Genomic DNA, 19631 nt, shown 5'->3' with positions numbered 1-19631 from the left:
CGCCACACTGTCTTTCACAATGGTTCAACTAGTTTGCAGTCCCACCAACAGTATAAAAGTGTTCCTATTTCTCCACATCCTCTCCAGCACCTGTTGTTTCCTGACTTTTTAATGATGGCCATTCTAACTGGTGTGAGATGATATCTCATTGTGGTTTTGATTTGCATTTCTCTGATGGCCAGTGATGATGAGCATTTTTTCGTGTGTCTTTGGCTGCATAAATGTCTTCTTTTGAGATGTGTCCGTTCATATCCTTTGTCCAGTTTTTGATAGGGTTGTTTGTTTTTTTCTTGTAAATTTGTTTAATTTCTTTGTAGATTCTGGATATTAGCCCTTTGTCAGATGAGTAGATTGCAAAAGTTTTCTCCCATTCTGTAGGTTGCCTGTTCACTCTGATGGTACTTTCTTTTGCTGTGCAGAAGCTCTTTAGTTTAATTAGATCCCATTTGTCAATTTTGGCTTTTGTTGCCATTGCTTTTGGTGCTTTAGACATGAAGTCCTTGCCTATGCCTATGTCCTGAATGGTATTGCCTAGGTTTTCTTCTAGGGTTTTTATGGTTTCAGGTCTAACATTTAAGTCTTTAATCCATCTTGAATTAATTTTTGTATAAGGTGTAAGGAAGGGATCCAGTTTCAGCTTTCTGCATATGGCTAGCCAGTTTTCCCAGCACCATTTGTTAAACAGGGAATCCTTTCCCCATTGCTTGTTTTTGTCAGTTTTGTCAAAGATCAGATAGTTGTAGATATGTGGCATTATTTCTGAGGGCTCTGTTCTATTCCATTGCTGTATATATCTGTTTTGGTGCCAGTATCATGCTATTTTGGTTACTGTAGCCTTGTAGTATAGTTTGAAGTCAGGTAGCGTGATGCCTCCAGCTTTGTTCTTTTGGCTTAGGATTGACTTGGCAATGTGGTCTCTTTTTTGGTTCCCTATGAACTTTAGTTTTTTTCCAACTCTGTGAAGAAAGTCATTGGTAGCTTGATGGGGATGGCATTGAATCTATAAATTACCTTGGTCAGTATGGCCATTTTCACAATATTGATTCTTCCTACCCATGAGCATGGAACATTCTTCCATTTGTTTGTGTCCTCTTTTATTTCGTTGAGCAGTGGTTTGTAGTTCTCCTTGAAGAGGTCCTTCACATCCCTTGCAAGTTGGATTCCTAGGTATTTTATTCTCTTTGAAGCAATTGTGAATGGGAGTTCACTCATGATTTGGCTCTCTTTTGTCTGTTATTGGTATATAAGAATGCTTGTGATTTTTGCACATTGATTTTGTATCCTGAGACTTTGCTGAAGTTGCTAATCAGCTTAAGGAGATTTTGGGCTGAGACAATGGGGTTTTCTAGATATACAATCATGTCATCTGCAAACAGGAACAATTTGACTTCCTCTTTTCCTAATGGAATGCCCTTTATTTCCTTCTCCTGCCTGATTGCCCTGGCCAGAACTTCCAACACTATGTTGAATAGGAGCGGTGAGAGAGGGCATCCCTGTCTTGTGCCAGTTTTCAAAGGGAATGCTTCCAGTTTTTGCCCATTCAGTATGATACTGGCTGTGGGTTTGTCATAAATAGCTCTTATTATTTTGAGATACATCCCATCAATACCTAATTTATTGAGAGTTTTTAGCATGAAGGGTTGTTGAATTTTGTCAAAGGCCTTTTCTGCATCTATTGAGATAATCATGTGGTTTTTGTCTTTGGTTCTGTTTATATGCTAGATTACATTTATTGATTTGTGTATGTTGAACCAGCCTTGCATCCCAGGGATGAAGCCCACTTGATCATGGTGCATAAGCGTTTTGATATGTTGCTGGATTCGGTTTGCCAGTATTTTATTGAGGATTTTTGCATCGATGTTCATCAGGGATATTGGTCTAAAACTCTCTTTTTTTGTTGGTCTCTGCCAGGCTTTGGTATCAGGATGATGCTGGCCTCATAAAATGAGTTAGGGAGGATTCCCTCTTTTTCTGTTGATTGGAATAGTTTCAGAAGGAATGGTGCTAGCTCCTCCTTGTACCTCTGGTAGAATTCAGCTGTGAATCCATCTGGTCCTGGATTTTTTTGGTTGGTAATCTATTAATTATTGCCTCAATTTCAGAGACTGTTATTGGTCTATTCAGAGATTGAATTTCTTCCTGGTTTAGTCTTGGGAGGGTGTATGTGTCAAGGAATTTATCCATTTCTTCTAGATTTTCTAGTTTATTTGCATAGAGGTGTTTATAGTATTCTCTGATGGTAGTTTGTATTTCTGTGGGATCGGTGGTGATATCCCCTTTATCATTTTTTATTGCATCTATTTGATTCTTCTCTCTTTTCTTCTTTATTAATCTTGCTAGCAGTCTATCAATTTTGTTGATCTTTTCAAATACCAGCTCCTGGATTCATTGATTTCTTGAAGGGTTTTTTGCGTCTCTATTTCCTTCAGTTCTGCTCTCATCCTAGTTATTTCTTGCCTTCTGCTAGCTTTTAAATGTGTTTGCTCTTGCTTCTCTAGTTCTTTTAATTGTGATGTTAGGGCATCAATTTTAGATCTGTTCTGCTTTCTCTTGTGGGCCGTTAGTGCTATAAATTTCCCTCTACACACTACTTTAAATGTGTCCCAGAGATTCTGGTATGTTGTATCTTTGTTCTCGTTGGTTTCAAAGAACATTTGTATTTCTGCCTTCATTTCATTATGTACCCAGTAGTCATTCAGGAGCAGGTTGTTCAGTTTTCATGCAGTTGAGTGGTTTTGAGTGAGATTTTTAATCCTGAGTTCTAGTTTGATTGCACTGTAGTCTGAGAGACAGTTTGTTATAATTTCTGTTCTTTTACATTTGCTGAGGAGTGCTTTACTTCCAACTATGTGGTCAATTTTGGAATAGGTGTAGTGTGGTGCTTAGAAGAACGTATATTCTGTTGATTTGGTGTGGAGAGTTCTGTAGATGTCTATTAGGTCTGCTTGGTGCGGAGCTGAATTCAATTCCTGGATATCCTTGTTAACTTTCTGTCTCATTGATCTGTCTAATGTTGACAGTGGGGTGTTAAAGTCTCATATTATTATTGTGTGGGAGTCTAAGTCTCTTTGTAGGTCTCTAAGGACTTGCTTTATGAATCTGGGTGCTCCTGTATTGGGTGCATATATATTTAGGATAGTTAGCTCTTCTAGTTGAATTGATCCCTTTACCATTATGTAATGGCCTTCTTTGTCTCTTTTGATCTTTGTTGGTTTAAAGTCCGTTTTATTAGAGGCTAGGATTTCAACCCCTGCCTTTTTTGTTTTCCGTTTGCTTGGTAGATCTTAGAAGAGAGGGGACAATATTCCACATTCTTAAAGAAAAGAATTTTCAACCCAGAGTTTCATATCCAGTCAAACGAAGGAGAAATAAAATGCTTTACAGACAAGCAAATGCTAGAGATTTTGTCACCACCAGGCCTGCCCTACAAAAGCTCCTGAAGGAAGCACTAAACATGGAAAGGAACAACTGGTACCAGCCACTGCAAAAACATGCCAAAGTGTAAAGACCATCAAGGCTAGGAACTGCATCAACTAACGAGCAAAATAACCAGCTAACATCATAATGACAAGATCAAATTCTCAGATAACAATATTAACCTTACATGTAAATGGGCTAAATTCTCCAATTAAAAGACACAGACTGGCAAATTGGATAAAGAGTCAAGACCCATCAGTGTGCTGTATTCAGGAAACCCATCTCACGTGCAGAGACACACATTGACTTTTCAAAATATCCTGAAATCTCCACAAATGCATTGCCAACAAACAAAAAAGAGGTACTTAGCTTAGGCTCACATAGAATGTACTCAGTATCTTAACCCAAGATTTCAGAATGAGATTTGTTTATATTCAGAGATAAATTTGACAAAGTACCAGAAAAAGAAATTTTTATAGGGGAATCACTTGCTCAAAAGTGCCTATATGCAAGTGCTCCTGAAAACCTTGTGTAGAATAACTTACACTGAAGACCCTATAGGAAAAATAGAATCAGAGGAATAGGATCACAAGTGTTAGTTTGGGAGCCTCAAAAATACATTTTATTTTCATAAAACTAAAAGAAAGTCAGTACTCATTATAAAGAAAAAATTTATATTATACTATCTTACCTAGTACTGGTTAGTAATGTACAATTAGTTTGTATTTGTCATCCATTATCTTCACTTTTAAAAAGAGCAAGATGATTTTGTAAATTGGTTTTACTCTGTTACAGTTAACAAGGTTGTGAGAGTCTGAAAATAGTCTAAAAAATCTAAAAATAGTTGTCCCCTAAATAATGGTTAAATGAGTGAAATTAATAAATGAGCCTCCATTCAAATGCACAATGCTTTTCTGAGTTTTAAACCCCAAGATCCTAACTGCTCCCCATAAAGATGTATTGAAACAAAGCACAGATCAGCCAATCTCTAGACACAGCTTAGCTCCCTCCCACCTAACAGACACAGGATAGTAGTTCTAAAGGGCATCTTGACTTTCCCTCATCTTCTTTTGTCTCATCTAGAAATGTCATTTCCAAAACCTTTACTCATACTTTGCTTTTGTTTACCTCCCTTCTTGAATCACAGTTTACCAGTTTCATTTTCTAATATTCTAACACTGTGACTCAAAAGTATCCTATGCTGAATCAAATTATCAACATTATAGAAAAAGCATAAAGATGTAAAACCATTTATGTCTATTAAAATTCTTCCTACAAGTTAATCACAAACAGAGAGGATGTAAGTTTAACTACTACATAGAAATTAAAATCTTCGTAGATTTTTTTAAAGAAACTTTGAAAATTCAGTTTATCTTCCCATATCCTGACTGACTCATTTGTGCCTTCTCTTAACAGGTGTGTTCTCAGGGAACAAAAACTAATTGCAATTTGGCCAGACATAATGAAAATAGCAATTACTCCCCACCCTCCCATACAATATATAATGTATTTTTAATTGATTTTGGATTACACATGCCACTGATTTTCCTTTGAGTAGAAAATGTGGAGGTAAGTTTATATAGTAGCATAAGAAGAGAAGTGAGTGTTTAATATTTAGACACAGACTTAATGATTTGCAGAAAGTTTTCTCTCCTATTTGCTCACTATGGCACAGATTTGTTCTTTGCTCCTACCATAAGCAGATCCTAATTCTTAAATTTAAAAAGCAGCTCGATTAGTGCTCAGATTCAAAAATAAGACTTAGACATTGTGACATCTGCTTTGCTTGTTTCTTTAATCAATTGCTCTGGAGGAAGCCAGCTGCCATGTCTGCAAGACACTCAAGCAGCCCGAAGGAGAGCACCATATGGCAAAGAACTATGACTTCTTCAAAACGACCAGCATTATCTTGCCAGGTGTGTGAGTGAGCCACCATGGAAGTGGCTAATGCAGCCCCAGTAAAGTCTACGTAACTGCAGCCTCACTTGACATCTTGACTACAATTTCACAAGAAACCCTGAGCTAAAGCCTTTGAACTATTTCATTCCCAAATTCCTGAGCCACAGAAACTGAGATTTAAAGGTTTTTGTTTAAGCTGTGAGGTTTAGGGCAGCATAGCCACAGTTAACAAATATAGATTTTGTTTGATTTAAAACTATCAACTATTCCATTAGCTGTCTTTTGTCCTTAGTGTCCTGTCTTTTGTCCTCCTAGACTTTAGCCTGCCTCTCTACATCATCCTGATGTGGGAGTGCATATGAGAATATGGATCTCTGACACTAGGGGCATGCCATTTGCTTTGTTCCCTTCCTCACTGTTTTTGACCATTCCAAAACAAGAGCTTCACACAAATCTAAATCTCTACATTTTTATGCTGCTATATTCCTCCTGATAATATATGTCCAAATCCCTTATTCTCAAAAAAAGCTCATAAAAATATTCCCAAGGAATTCCACTGTTTTTGAATTATATCAGAACAATATTCCTCAAAATAGTTGTCTGCATTTTAAGAAGGTTATGCATAGCTTTATCCCATACATAAGAATAACAAACACCCACAAGAAACAAGAACAGTTCATTGGATGAAAGGAAAAATCCTTTCTGCTCAATCTAATAAATCCTCAAATTCTTTTAGACAGGTACCTTGGGTTACTACATTTTCTTCTTCTGATAGCTCCTTTGTGCAGCCTTGAAGAGGGGAAATAAATCAGTTAACTGAATGGGTATTTAATCTCTTTCTAGGTTCAAAAAAAAGAGAAGAGATTAGGATTCATGGTTACTTCACTGAAAAGCTCTTGGCCATATAAATTTGTAATTTCCTGGGGATGGTGCCATTTAGGTATTATTAGATGAAAATAGGTAAGCCAACTAATAAAAGGTGGCTTTAAAAACTTTTAATTTCAGAGGCGAAATATTATCTTCATTAAATTTCTTATTTCAGTTATTAATTAAGCAATAATTATACTACATAAAATAAGTGTATTTTTTCTCAGTTTATTAGTTTTATTCTACCACTAATTTACCAGCAGTTCAATCACACCAGAGGAAAGGTGATAATCTCATCTTTCCCTGTATCATTAGAGCTTACATTCAGTTTTGAGTCCATGAAAACAGATGATAAAATAACGAAAAAATTTTGGCTCTTTTAGGAGGAACGTCTATATTTATGTATCACATACCCAGATGATGACGGTAGCAAGCAGGTGCCAAGCTCACAAAGATGCTCAGAATAAATAAGAGCAAAAAGAGTGAGGAATATCTGTAAGAGATTGCATTAACCCAGGCCCTTTTTTCAGATGTTAACTGATGGATGTGGAACATGTGGTCATTTTCACAGGAGGCCACACTTGCCAGTTATTCCCCTATTACTGACTCCATGAATCAACTTAATGAGAGAATATACAGTTTAGAATTTCATTAAATGCCACTGCACAGCACTTCTGAACATGCCCTATTACCCACTTAAACTGTGCTTAGGCTCACTTCCTCTCCTTCCTTTTCCTTCCCCAAAGAGAATAAGAATACCACCTCCCTTTCCTCCCTTTTTAACCCTGCTGCTATTTACTCTTCTACTAATCAGCCATTGTAAGATCTATAATCATTTTTATGCTTCTCTCATCCCCTAACGAATCTATTACTCAGAAATCAAGAGACTCATAAAAGCGAAGAATTTTGGTACTTTGCATATGTTGAAGTTTCATTCAATAACTTGTCATTTTTGAAAAAAATATATATATTTTTTCCTTATTAGCAAGCCAGCAATGTTTTAACCTACTTTCCACTAATATTGCTTTGCTTTTGAGAAATGCTAATATCCAATGAAATTAAACCAAGCCAGCCTGTCTTTTAAGATTTTTTTTCCTTTCAGTCATGAACTCCATAATACTAAAGCTGATTGCCTGGCTGACTCCATCATCAGACAACCCCAAAATGTCAAACGATACTGTTTAAATTAGGTGAGCAAAGCAGAATTACTAGTCACACACAGGAAAATTGTGAACCATTATAAAACCAGTGAAAAGAAGAAAAGACACTTATAGGAATTTAGCAGTTTGAAATTAATAATCAGGTTTTAGCTCCTATATTCACCTTTTCCCCCCACTTTATTTCTATTTGGAAACTGCAAGCCAATACATTCAAAAGGGGCAATTAAATTCTCTTGACACCATTAACTTTCCTGCAGTAGGGTTATGACACTGTGGGCAATTAGGTAGCTCAATATAGGTCATTCAAAATATAATCAGCTTCCTTCTATTTTCCTCCAAGAGATAGTGAGTGCTCAAAGCTAATCACTAACATTGCTTGATTGGGATTTTGTTCATTCATTTGTGATTCAGAAATCTTCTGAAGGCACATTTTCATTCTGATTAACTTTATTTGGAAAAAGAAAGTTTATTCTGTTGTTTCTATTCACTGTGAATGAGGAAAAACTCATGTAAACAGATCTCAAAAGCAGAATTTTATCATTAGTGCTATACTACTATTAAGATTGTGGGATGTTTTCAGAGGAAATAAAATGTTCTAATCAAAACTACTGCTCATTTGAAAGAGTAATGTCACATTGGACATATTCTATTCCAGGTGGTTCTAAAATTGCGTGCACTATAACTGCCCCAGCTAATAATAGAAAGTAAATTAAAGAAGTAAGCCTCAAGAGTTTACTGACTATGCAGCCACGACTAAGTGCAATTTTGCACCCGAAATAGTTCTTCTAAACAATAGAAATTGTTAACATGGGAAAAAAGAAGTTGGCAAGATAAAATGCCTTAAAAATGTGGCTTCAAAGAAGCCATAAATTTTCCAAGGGAGCTACTCTATAGTCATTTGTTTTCTGGCAATGCTCCCACACAGTGAACATCCTTTTACAGTCACCAAATTAAGGAACTTTGTAATGTGAATTTTAGCATTTTACATTCTTTAGATATGAAGTAGTTGATTCTCTGAAGAAATTTAATGTTTGTGGTGGGATACGGGAGTGGAATTTGATTCAAACGTCACCCTATCTGGAGAGTTTTCCAAATTCCTCTACTCAGGGTTACTTTCCCACTTCTCTAGACTTCTTTAGCATATTTCTTAAATTTCTTTAAACATGTTCCTAATGCTGTATAATTAGTAATTTGCGAGTTTGCCTTCCCCATTCAATAGATGCTCAGCTCTTTAGGTGCAAGAAGCAGGTATTAATCAATTTTGTATTTCCAGAGCCTGATTCCATATGTAGCAATTATTAAATTCAATAACATGAGTAACATATCACATATCATGACACATAATGTAGCAGAAATTCCCAAAGAACACTTTTTTTTATTCTATGTCAAAAATATTGTCTTACATATGATTCTATGACATGGATTTTTAAAAATTATTCTCTAAGATAGTTATGTTTATCAATGAATTAACTTCAAGCGGCAGTATAGTAATTCAGCTGGACCAACATAAAATTCAAGGGAATGGCTTATGATAAGGCTAAATTTTTATCTCACATTCAAATATTTTACTCTGCTGAAACTACAAATATTCAATATGTGAACTATTTTTCTCTTACGTCAATGTTAGAAATATATCAAATATTTATTTCCATTTGATATATAAGGATAATTATCAATAGAGATTTCTGAGTTTTGATTTATAACCATAAGGATTATGACCACGGCTGTAAGAGCCTAAACTAATTTATACATTTTTTTCTGTCTAACATATACATTGCAAATGATTCAAGGTAAATGGAAATGATTTGAAAATTGCAAAATACCCCACCCCTGGGCCCTCAAAATAGGACAAAAGAGCTAAGTTTTAAGTCACTGAAACTGGACATGAATAATAAAGTTTCAGATACCACATCCCAGGAAATAATCAGCTATAAGAGTTCATCGGCCAGGCGCGGTGGCTCACGCTTGTAATCCCAGCACTTTGGGAGGCCGAGGCGGGCGGATCACAAGGTCAGGAGATCGAGACCACGGTGAAACCCCGTCTCTACTAAAAATACAAAAAAATTAGCCGGGCGTGGTGGCGGGCGCCTGTAGTCCAAGCTACTCGGAGAGGCTGAGACAGGAGAATGGCGTGAACCCGGGAGGCGGAGCTTGTAGTGAGCCGAGACTGCGCCACTGCACTCCAGCCTGGGTGACAGAGCGAGACTCCGTCTCCAAAAAAAAAAAAAAAAAAAAGAGTTCATCTATCACTTCAGTTCATCTCACATGTGTTGCTATAGATCTTCCACTGAAAATACAGCATATTGGTCTGAGTTACTGCAGTTGTGAGCCCTTGCTTTTCATGAAAAAATGGCTTACAGTCTAGAAACCATTGTAACATCTCTAGGGAAATCAACAAGATCCCAGCTGTGAGAAAAAGTAATCTATACATGATGTAAAGAAGAATAAATATTGTTAATGGTGTGTCAGGTAAGGTTTGGTACTAAGTTAGGGATCATCACTATACAATAAATAAGCGATCTATGGTATTGTTTAATTACAAGTGAAAAACAGATCTCACAATATTTTATCAATCCATGACTTTCTTTTTTTTTTTTTTTTTTTTTTTTGAGATGGAGTCTCGCTCTGTCGCCCAGGCTGGAGTGCAGTGGCGCAATCTCGGCTCACTGCAAGCGCCGCCTCCGGGGTTCACGCCATTCTCCTGCCTCAGCCTCTCCGAGTAGCTGGGACTACAGGCGCCCGCCACCACGCCTGGCTAATTTTTTGTATTTTTAGTAGAGACGGGGTTTCACTGTGGTCTCGATCTCCTGACCTCGTGATCCGCCCGCCTCAGCCTCCCAAAGTGCTGGGATTACAAGCATGAGCCACCGCGCCCGGCCAATCCATGACTTTCTAATCAATAGAAATGTACCACTTGCTCTATTAAATTGGAAGCTAGTGAAAATGTTTTAAAAGACCAAACAAAAGTGAAGATTTTTAAGGATCTAAGCCAGAATAGGAATGATCTAATGTCATTTATTAATGCATGTATCCAAAACTTCTAACTTTCACAAATTAAAAAATCATGTATCAAATAAAAAATGAAAAGAAATAGAAACATTTTACAGAGCAGTTTTCTCAGTGGTTTATTTTTAAGCCTGAAAAATATCTCACTATGAAGTGGTAAATGAGTTTTAAGTTTTCTTTATTGGTTTTTGAGAATTTAAACTTCTAGAAGAAAACTGTAGCTCTTCCTTTGGTTCAAATAACTTGATTGTGATCACACAGCAATAATCCAAAAGTAAAATTCAATGCAGGACAGGAGCTCATTAATAATTTCTCCTCTCCTGTACTTCAGAGTGGAAAAAAGATGAGAAATTATACACTCATGCTTTTCTGATTCAAGACGTGTATGACATTAAAAATGAAAAGAAGCAATAAAGACCAGTCCCTTAATTATAAATGTTATTAAAACATTTTGAGATTGTTGGATAGGTATAGATTTCTGGGGTTGGCATGAGGTCTTTTTCAATAAAAAGTTTGTGTTCTTATTTTATTGTAAAGTAAAGCTGGAATGTTGAAATTTCTTTGAATGTTTAACTTTTTAGGTTATTAAAATTATGCATTTTCAAATATGTGTCATAGATACCTCTAATTCTCATATGTGTTGCTTACATATGATTTTATATCATCTATCTTTAATGGTTGACATATATTTTATATGTATATATTTATTTTATGTGTATGTATTGAGTACATCGTATACTTGGATACCTCTATTACAGGTATTTAATTGTATATTTTATTACAGATATTTAAATAATTATTTAATTATATATTTTTAGAATGTATCTGTCTTACTCACCATCATTACTCTTAGCATTAAACTTCATAGATATACTTTGTCTCCTACCATTCTCTCCTTATACTCAATCCAGGTTTTACTCTATTGTTCCACTGGAGATGCTGCTTGCAAATTCATCCTACACTGTTGTGTCTAACCACTGGTTATTCCTTCTTATTTAAAATGCTTATTTCATCTGCTATCAAGATACCACCATACTTGTTGTTATTGTTTCCCTCCTCACTGGGCACTCCCTCTCAGTGTCCTGTGTAGGAAACTCCACCTCTTCCTGATCTCTAAGTTTGGGATGGCCCAGAACTTGGTTCTCAAACACTGTCAGTTTTCTATCTCTATTTTATCTCCAGATGATCCCATTCAATCGTGGCTTTTAATACCACCTATAGTTGCATAGCAAATGTAAATCTCCTACCTTGACCTATCATCTGAATTTTAGACTAAAATAAAATAAATATTTACATAGCATTTACATTTCGTTTCTAAAGGCATCTCAAATTCCATATATCCAAAACTTAATTTCCTTGTCCTGTGTTCCAAATTTTAGTAAATTATTCTATTAATTATCAGTTCCTCTCCTGTGTCATATAATTCACACTAAATCTATTAGCACAGCCTTTTGGCTCTAATAAACCCATATTTGATTGCATATCAATAAACTACATTCTCGATAGGCCCACATTGACTACTTGTCCTGCAAGAGTTTTAGGGATCTTAAGATCCAATTTCAGTATAAAGAACATTAATTTGGGGGAACACTTGTGTTGAATTGCCGACTGAGGACTGATTCAGATCACAGAACCCGGACCTCTATAATGGGCTTACCTCCTTTTGAAGGTGTGAGCTACTGACAGTCGCCACCTGTTTCTCTCCTCATTTCCCTCTCTTGCCACCTTATCCCATATGTGAAAAAAAAAATCTAAATGATTGGCACAAACCTAATACATGAGTATAACAGGTTTTAGGATACAAAATTAACACATAATAATCTACTGCTTTCTTATATGCCAGCAGTAAGCAACTATAATTTAAAAAATTATTTTAAATCATCATTTACAATAGCACCCAAAAATATGTAGTACTTAGGTATAAATATAACCAAATATAGCACCAATGTACTGAAAATTACAAAACACTAATATAAAAAATCATAGAAAACCTAAGGAAAGGGAGAAATATCCCATAATCCTAGGTTGGAAGACTCTTGTAAATGGGACTGAAACAATTGTCATCCATATGCAAAAAATATAATAAAACAAACCTAGACAAATAATTTATACCTTTAACAAAAATGATCTCAAAATCGATCCTACCACTAAATATAAAATGAAAAACTATTAAAATTCTAGAAGAAAACATAGGAACAAATCTACATAACTCTAGAACTATTGATGATTTTTATATGTAATACTAAAAGCACAATATATAAAAGAAATAATTGATAAGTTGGGTTCCACTAAAATGAAAAATTTCTACTCTGTGAAGTGCAATGTAATGAGAAGGAAAAGAAAGGCCAGGGCCTGGGAGAAAATATTTGCAAAACACATCTAACAAATGTATCCAAAATACACAAAGAACACTTAAAACTCCACAATAAACAGAGTAATTAAACAGCAGGTGAAAGATGTGAACAGACATCTCACAAAAGATATAAAATGGTAAATAAGCATATGGAAAGTTGCCCAACATAATTTGACATTAGAGTTGCAAATTAAAACAACAATATCTGCCTATTGAAATGCCTAAAATCTAAAAAACTAACAAAACCAATTGCTGGTAAGGATGTGGAGAAACAAGAATTCTCATTCATTGCTGGTGAAAATTCAAAATGATAGAGCCATTTTGAAAGACATTTTGGCAACTGCTTATAAGCCAAACATAGTTTTACCATAATATCTAGCAGTCATACGCCTAGGTATTTAACTGATTGATTTAGAAACTTATCTCAACAAAAAAACCTGCATGTTTATAGTATTTTTAGTCCTAATGGTAAAAACTCCAGCAACCAAAATTTCTTTAGTAGAAGGATAAACATATTATGGTACATACATGCAATGAAAAATTATTCAGTGGTAAAAAGAAATGAGCCACCAAAAAAAAAACTACAAAAAAAGGATGAATTTTATATGCATATTGCTAAGTGAAAGAAGCCTGTCTGAAAAAGCTACATATCATTAAGATTCCAATTATACCTTCTGAAAAAGATAAAACAATAGAGATTGAGGAGGGAAAATGTTTAATAGGCAAAGCAAAAAGGAGTTTTCAGGGCAGAGAAAATATTTCATATGATACTGTAGTTATGAATACACGAAACTGTGCATTTTACAGAAGCCATAGAATTTTACAGAACAAAGCATGAGCCTTAATGTATGCAAATTTAAAAATTATAATGAAGATACAGAATCTCTGGATGGAAAGTAGACTGACAAAACAATCTAATTCTATTAAAAATATGTGAAGCCATCTCATTGAAAAGGGTGAAGGTATAAGTTGTTGACCTAAGTAATTTTGGAAAACAGTAGAATCTGTAAAACTAAAGGCATAAAATACAGTGCAAAGGCACTATACTTTAGTTGATGGTTGTTTCTCTTGGTGATATGGGTAGAAATTCTGATACATTTATAGTGAAATTGAACAGTTAAGAAAATGGAGGGAAACAGGTTTTCTCACTGTTTTGAAAAGGAAGTTACAGATAAGCAAGGACTAAAGTCTCCAATGACCCATTAGGTAATGGATTAGAGTTGGAGAGATCAGAATGAACTTATGTTTAGCTAAATATAGGTGCAGATAATTACACAGAATATTTATAAATATGTATATATACGTTGGTTAGTATACACCCATGTATCCCCTTGCTCTGCCAGCTAAGAGGGCCTAGAAACAATAGCACCTTAGAAAGGAACATAATTGTGCCCATGTATTGGTTTCTAATCGCATTCTCCAATAAAGAAAACAAAGCTCCTTAGATAAATGGCGGGTTCTAGGACCAGGGCAGAAAATAGACAGGATGAGCCTCGATTTTATCGTAGTGTCAGAAAGTAAGGAAGTGCTTTGGAAGAAAACAAAACCAAACATGCAATGAAGGGGATGTCTGCCAAGGAGACACAGGAGACAACTGAAAGAACTCCCAAGTGCCAAAACTGCAAAAATTTGAGCAAGACAGTAAATGAAATTGTATTGGATTATAAAACAAAGTATAAAATAAGTATCTAAGGGTCAGTAGTGACATAACTAAATGTTGTAAGAACGAATAAATGGGAGAGAAGGTCTTCCATTCAGAAGAATCCCAAATAATTTATGTAGATTCTCCACCCTCAAGGAGCTGAAGCATGATTTTCTACTCCTCTGTGGGAGCTACAAATAGTGATTTTTTTTCTTCCAAAGAGTACAGTATGGATGGGGAACAACGGTTATTTTAGTGGAGAAACCTGACTGTATATAAACACTGTATCTATCATGTGATCAAGTTTAACATCATCAGTGGTATAATGTTCATAGTATGTACCACCAAAATAATGGGATGAAAGTAGCGCTTTACCTCTGTGATCTTCTTCCCCAAAACACATAATTCCAGTGTAAGACAGACACAAGACCCAACTGAGGTGTATTCCACAAAATACTTCAACTATACTTCTCACACCCCTCAAACCATTGAAAATAAGGAACCTGAAAAACTTGAAACAGCCAAGGGCAACTAAAGAGAAAAGAAAACTAAATGCAATATGGTAACCTGGATGGAATCCAGCAACAGGAAAAGGATATTAGGTATAAACTAAGGAAATCTTAAAGTACTGACTTTACTTACTAATGATGCATCAGCCTTGGTTCATTAATTGTAATAAATGTATAATACTAATGTAAGCTTTTAATAACAGTGGAAACTGGAAGGTAGGGTATATAGGAATATTTTGTACTGAAGCAGCATCCTCGTCTGGGGTAAATACCCGAGGTTCTTCATCTCACGCCAAAAGAATCGAGGATACGGACACACAAGAAGTGAGTTTAAGGGCAGAGGTTTAATAAGCAAAAAAAAAAAAAAAAAGAGAGAGAGAGAATAGCTCTCTCTCCTGCAGACAGAGAGTGAGGGATCCCGAGTGTGTCTTCCAGTATCAGATGAAGTGCAAGGGGTTTTATAGACTAGCTTGAGGAGGTGGTGTCTATTTTACAATGGGTCCAAAGATTGGTTGGACCAGGTGTGCTACTTGCATAGTGCACAAAGAAGCTGGCCACCCCACCCTAATCTTTAATTATGCAGATGGGTTCTCTACCTGGCTGGAGCCATGTTGTCTGTTCCTTACTGTACAAGTGGTTGACAAAGAAAAGGGAAGATGCAGCCGCCATGTTGAATATGCTTTACCCCCAGATAACATTTTCCTATTGGCACAGCTGCTGGCATTCACCCATGCAAGCTTCCAGCTTGCTTATCTATGTTTGCAGCTCGATTTTACAGGCTACTTTTAGTTAGAAAAGTAATGATTTGGAGGCTGTTTCTATTAAAAGGAAAACATTACCGAGGACTCTCACCCTCACTAGCTGCCTAAATAATTTCTTTTTAACTGCCATATCAGTATTATCTTCACAATTTTTCTGTGTTCCAAAACTGTACTTTTTGTAACCTAAAATTGTTCTAAAATCAAAAGGTTACTTTAGCAAAAAAGATTAAATAATGTTATGGGATAAAAACAATGTACTTAACTAAAAACTTACACAGAACAACTTATAAGTCACATGTGTGGAGCTCGAATAAAACTTTCAGCCTGACCAACGTGGAGAAACCCTGTCTCTACTAAAAATACAAAATTAGCTAGGCATGGTGGCACATGCCTGTAATCCCAGCTACTTGGGAAGCTGAGGCAGGAGAATTGCTTGAACCCAGGAGGAAGAGGTTGCAGTGAGCTGAGATCGCACCATTGCACTCCAGCCTGGGCAACAAGAGCTAAACTCCATCTCAAAAAAAAAAAAAAAAACCTTTCAGTTCTTCCTCAGTAAAATGTTGATTAAGACAGTCTACTTCTGTTTCAGGCTGGTGTCACCCAGGATCTGCCAGACTTTAGTGTTTCCCATGCTTCACTTGCCTCACAGTCGTCTACATAGGATCATATTGTTTCCTTGTGCCACTGCCTATGGCCTTCATCCAAACATACAGAAAATAAAGCTATGATTCTTAGCATTCTACCCTGGCAACCACATCCAACTCTATACTTTGAACCTGAACAATGATGCCCGGTTACAAGGGCAAATGGAGGTGAAAAGTCAGCCAAGCTTTGTACCCATGCTTGGTGCTATATCTCCCTCATAGAATGGAGTATGATTTCCTAACAGATATAAAGGCACCATGTTGGCAGCCATGTTGGCTAGTGGTGGCTCCATACTATCTAAGAGAACATAGTTTGAAAAATTTTAGTTTTTTTACTTTATTTATTAGACACAAATGATCACTGCTTAATGTTGCATATCTGCTCTCAAACTGACCACTCTGTGCTTCCTCTCCCGTTTAATCTTTTTAAACGTTTAAGAAATTTCATATGTAAAAAATTAAGTAAAATATGTTTCTCAATAACAAACAATAATAACAAATTTAACAACCCACTAACCAGTATAAGAAACCAAAATTTACTAATAGTCTTGAAAACCACTGTGTGCCATTTGCCAGTAGAATTTCTTTTCTCTTAACAGAAGAAACTGCTATCCTGAATGTTCTGTTTCTTATTCACAGGATTGTTTTAAAAGAGTTATACTGCTATAAATGTGTGTATGATTAATGTATTGCTTTCTCTATCTGCACGTTATAAATTTTATCCTACTTACTGTATTATTTTGCAAGTGGCTTTATTTTGATATATTGTTTCTGAGGTACATCATTTTTAATAAGTATACAGTCAATTTATGTGTACTACTTAGTCATATTCCACTGTATAATTTTACTCCAATTTTTTAATCCAATCTCCTATCAATGGGTATTTTTCTCTCTCATACTTTTTTCCTTACCAAAGTTATTGTGAAATTTATTTTGCATTTCTTGGAGCATATGTGCAAAAATTTCTATTAAATTTCTATTAAGACATGCTTGTGAATGGAATTATGACATCCTATGCTGGGAATACTTTTAATTTTATTACATGATAGCAAATTGTGTTCCAAAAGGCTTTGGAAAGTTATAGGAGATTCACTAAGTTTTGCCAACATTGTTAGAGTCAGCCTTCTTAATTTTGCCAGTAAGGTATGTATAAAATGGCATTTCATTGTGATTTCCCAAATTACTAAGAGGCTAAGAATATTTATATTTGTTTATTGGACATCTGATAATGGAATATCTGTTCCTAATTTTGACCTATTTTTATTGGGTTTTTTGGTCCCTATTTATCATTAATAGAAAAAATACATATGTATATATGCATATATTATTTTAACTGTGGATAAGTATACTACATATACATATATATTAGATGCTACTATCTGTTAGTTACATGCATTAAAAATTTCTTCAAATTTTGGCTTGTCTTATCACTCTCTCAATACTGTCTTTTGATTAAAAGAAAATACTCTTTTTCATGTTAATTTATCAAATTTTTCATTTATAGTTTGTGCTGCTTGTGTTTTATTAAAAACACTTTCCTACTATGATATCATAAAGAAATTTTCCTTTGCTATTCTCTACAATTTACATTGTCTTGATATCCATATTTAAGTCTTTTATCTGTGTTGAATTGGTATCTTTTGATGTTATTTAATATAATCAATTGTCGTGATACCATTTATTAAGGAACTATCTTTCTCCACATTTGTCATACCTAGGTTAGGTTTATTGTTCTAGGATCACTATTCTGATCTTTTATCTAATATATCCACGCTTATAATACTTCATTGTCTTAGTTTACCTTTAAAATAAATCTACATAGCTAAGCTCCTAACATTAATTTTTTTCAGATGTATCTTGACAATTCTTTTGCTCTTCTGTAAAATTTCAAGATTTAACATGATTATAATACTCCAAAAATGATTAAAATACAATAAGTACTAAGCAGTCTCAAGGTCAAAGTTGGCCTTGGTAGACATTTTCTGCTTGAATTGGCCTATGTTCCTCTTCCGTATCTTCCCCCTCAAAAGTGCTTTTAAACTCCAACAGACTGCAGTTTCTTATCTATGATTTGTGCTATCTGATGACATACATTCTCTTTATCTTAAACTATTTTTAGTCTCTTTTTGTAATTAGGGAATATCTGGAGTTGATTGTTTAAGCCTTCCTCTTGTAGCTGAGACTGTCTTTTAACCTTCTTGAATTTCATGTTGGATTTATTTAAATGTTGTGTCTGTGTTATCTATGATGTGTGGATGTAAGCCAAAGCAGATGATATGTGTGAATCTAAGTATGTCTTTTGTGTCCAGTGTTAAGGTCTATAGAACCAAAGGAGTGTTTTCAATTACTAATAATTGAGCCAAATGCATTAAAACATGTCAAAAGCATTCAAAAATAAGATATTACCTGGGATTGCTAAAGAAAAATACCTTCAAATTAGGGTGGAAACACACCCATTGCTGATTATGGTTTATAGATTGGTTTTGTAACAGGAGAGGGCAGAACTGAAAAAAGACCATGAAAATATTGCTACTTGATAAAGGGTTTCACTTTTTGGCTGTATTTGAGGTATTAGATCTCAAGCTCCCTTAAGACTAGAGAATATCATAAAACTTGTTAAGTTTCCTAAGATTCTTTCCTAAGATTCTTTGAGCTAAACTTTTCTCTGCTTTTACTATGTTACTTCAGACCTATTACAACTGCCCATTAGAAGACGCAGGGGTGCAGAAACAGAAGAAACAATAGCAGTATTCTAGGAATGTGTGATACATTAAATATGTGCATAATTTATTTAATGACAGGAAATAAAAAAGGTGTTAATTATTTTTCATGACTCAATTTGAGCATTTTTTCATGTTTGTGATGCAAAGAAAGTTCAGCTTTGAAAATTAATGTTATCTATTTCAGAAACACACACACAGGCAGAGAGAGAGAGAGATCAAAGCACTGCTCTACTATTCATGAAGTTTTATTGTGGAGTGTCTGACTCAACAGATGTTTGTCGATTTTATTGATCTTTTCATCAGTATTTGTATCATTTTTATTATAGTTCTTTCATTTTTATTCATTTTACTCTTTACTATTTTCTTCTACTTTACATTCAATTTGCTGTTACTGTTCTAGTTATTTGAGATGAATGTCTAGCTTATGAATTTTTAAACTTTTCTTTTTCTAAAATATACAAATAGTAATATAAATTCCACTATATACACGCTTTAGCTACATTCCAGAAGTTTCGACATGTTGAATATTTTATATATTCAATTCAAAATAGTTTGATATTGCTAAATGTATCACTTCCTCCCTGAGGTATGCGTTATTTATGTTTGTTTACTTGTTTCTAAACATATGGGTGTTTAAAAAAATCCTTTTG

The sequence above is a fragment of the Symphalangus syndactylus genome, chromosome 6 (genome assembly GCF_028878055.3).
Source record: "Symphalangus syndactylus isolate Jambi chromosome 6, NHGRI_mSymSyn1-v2.1_pri, whole genome shotgun sequence".
Classification (NCBI taxonomy): domain Eukaryota; kingdom Metazoa; phylum Chordata; class Mammalia; order Primates; family Hylobatidae; genus Symphalangus; species Symphalangus syndactylus.
This window is presented reverse-complemented; position numbering follows the sequence as displayed.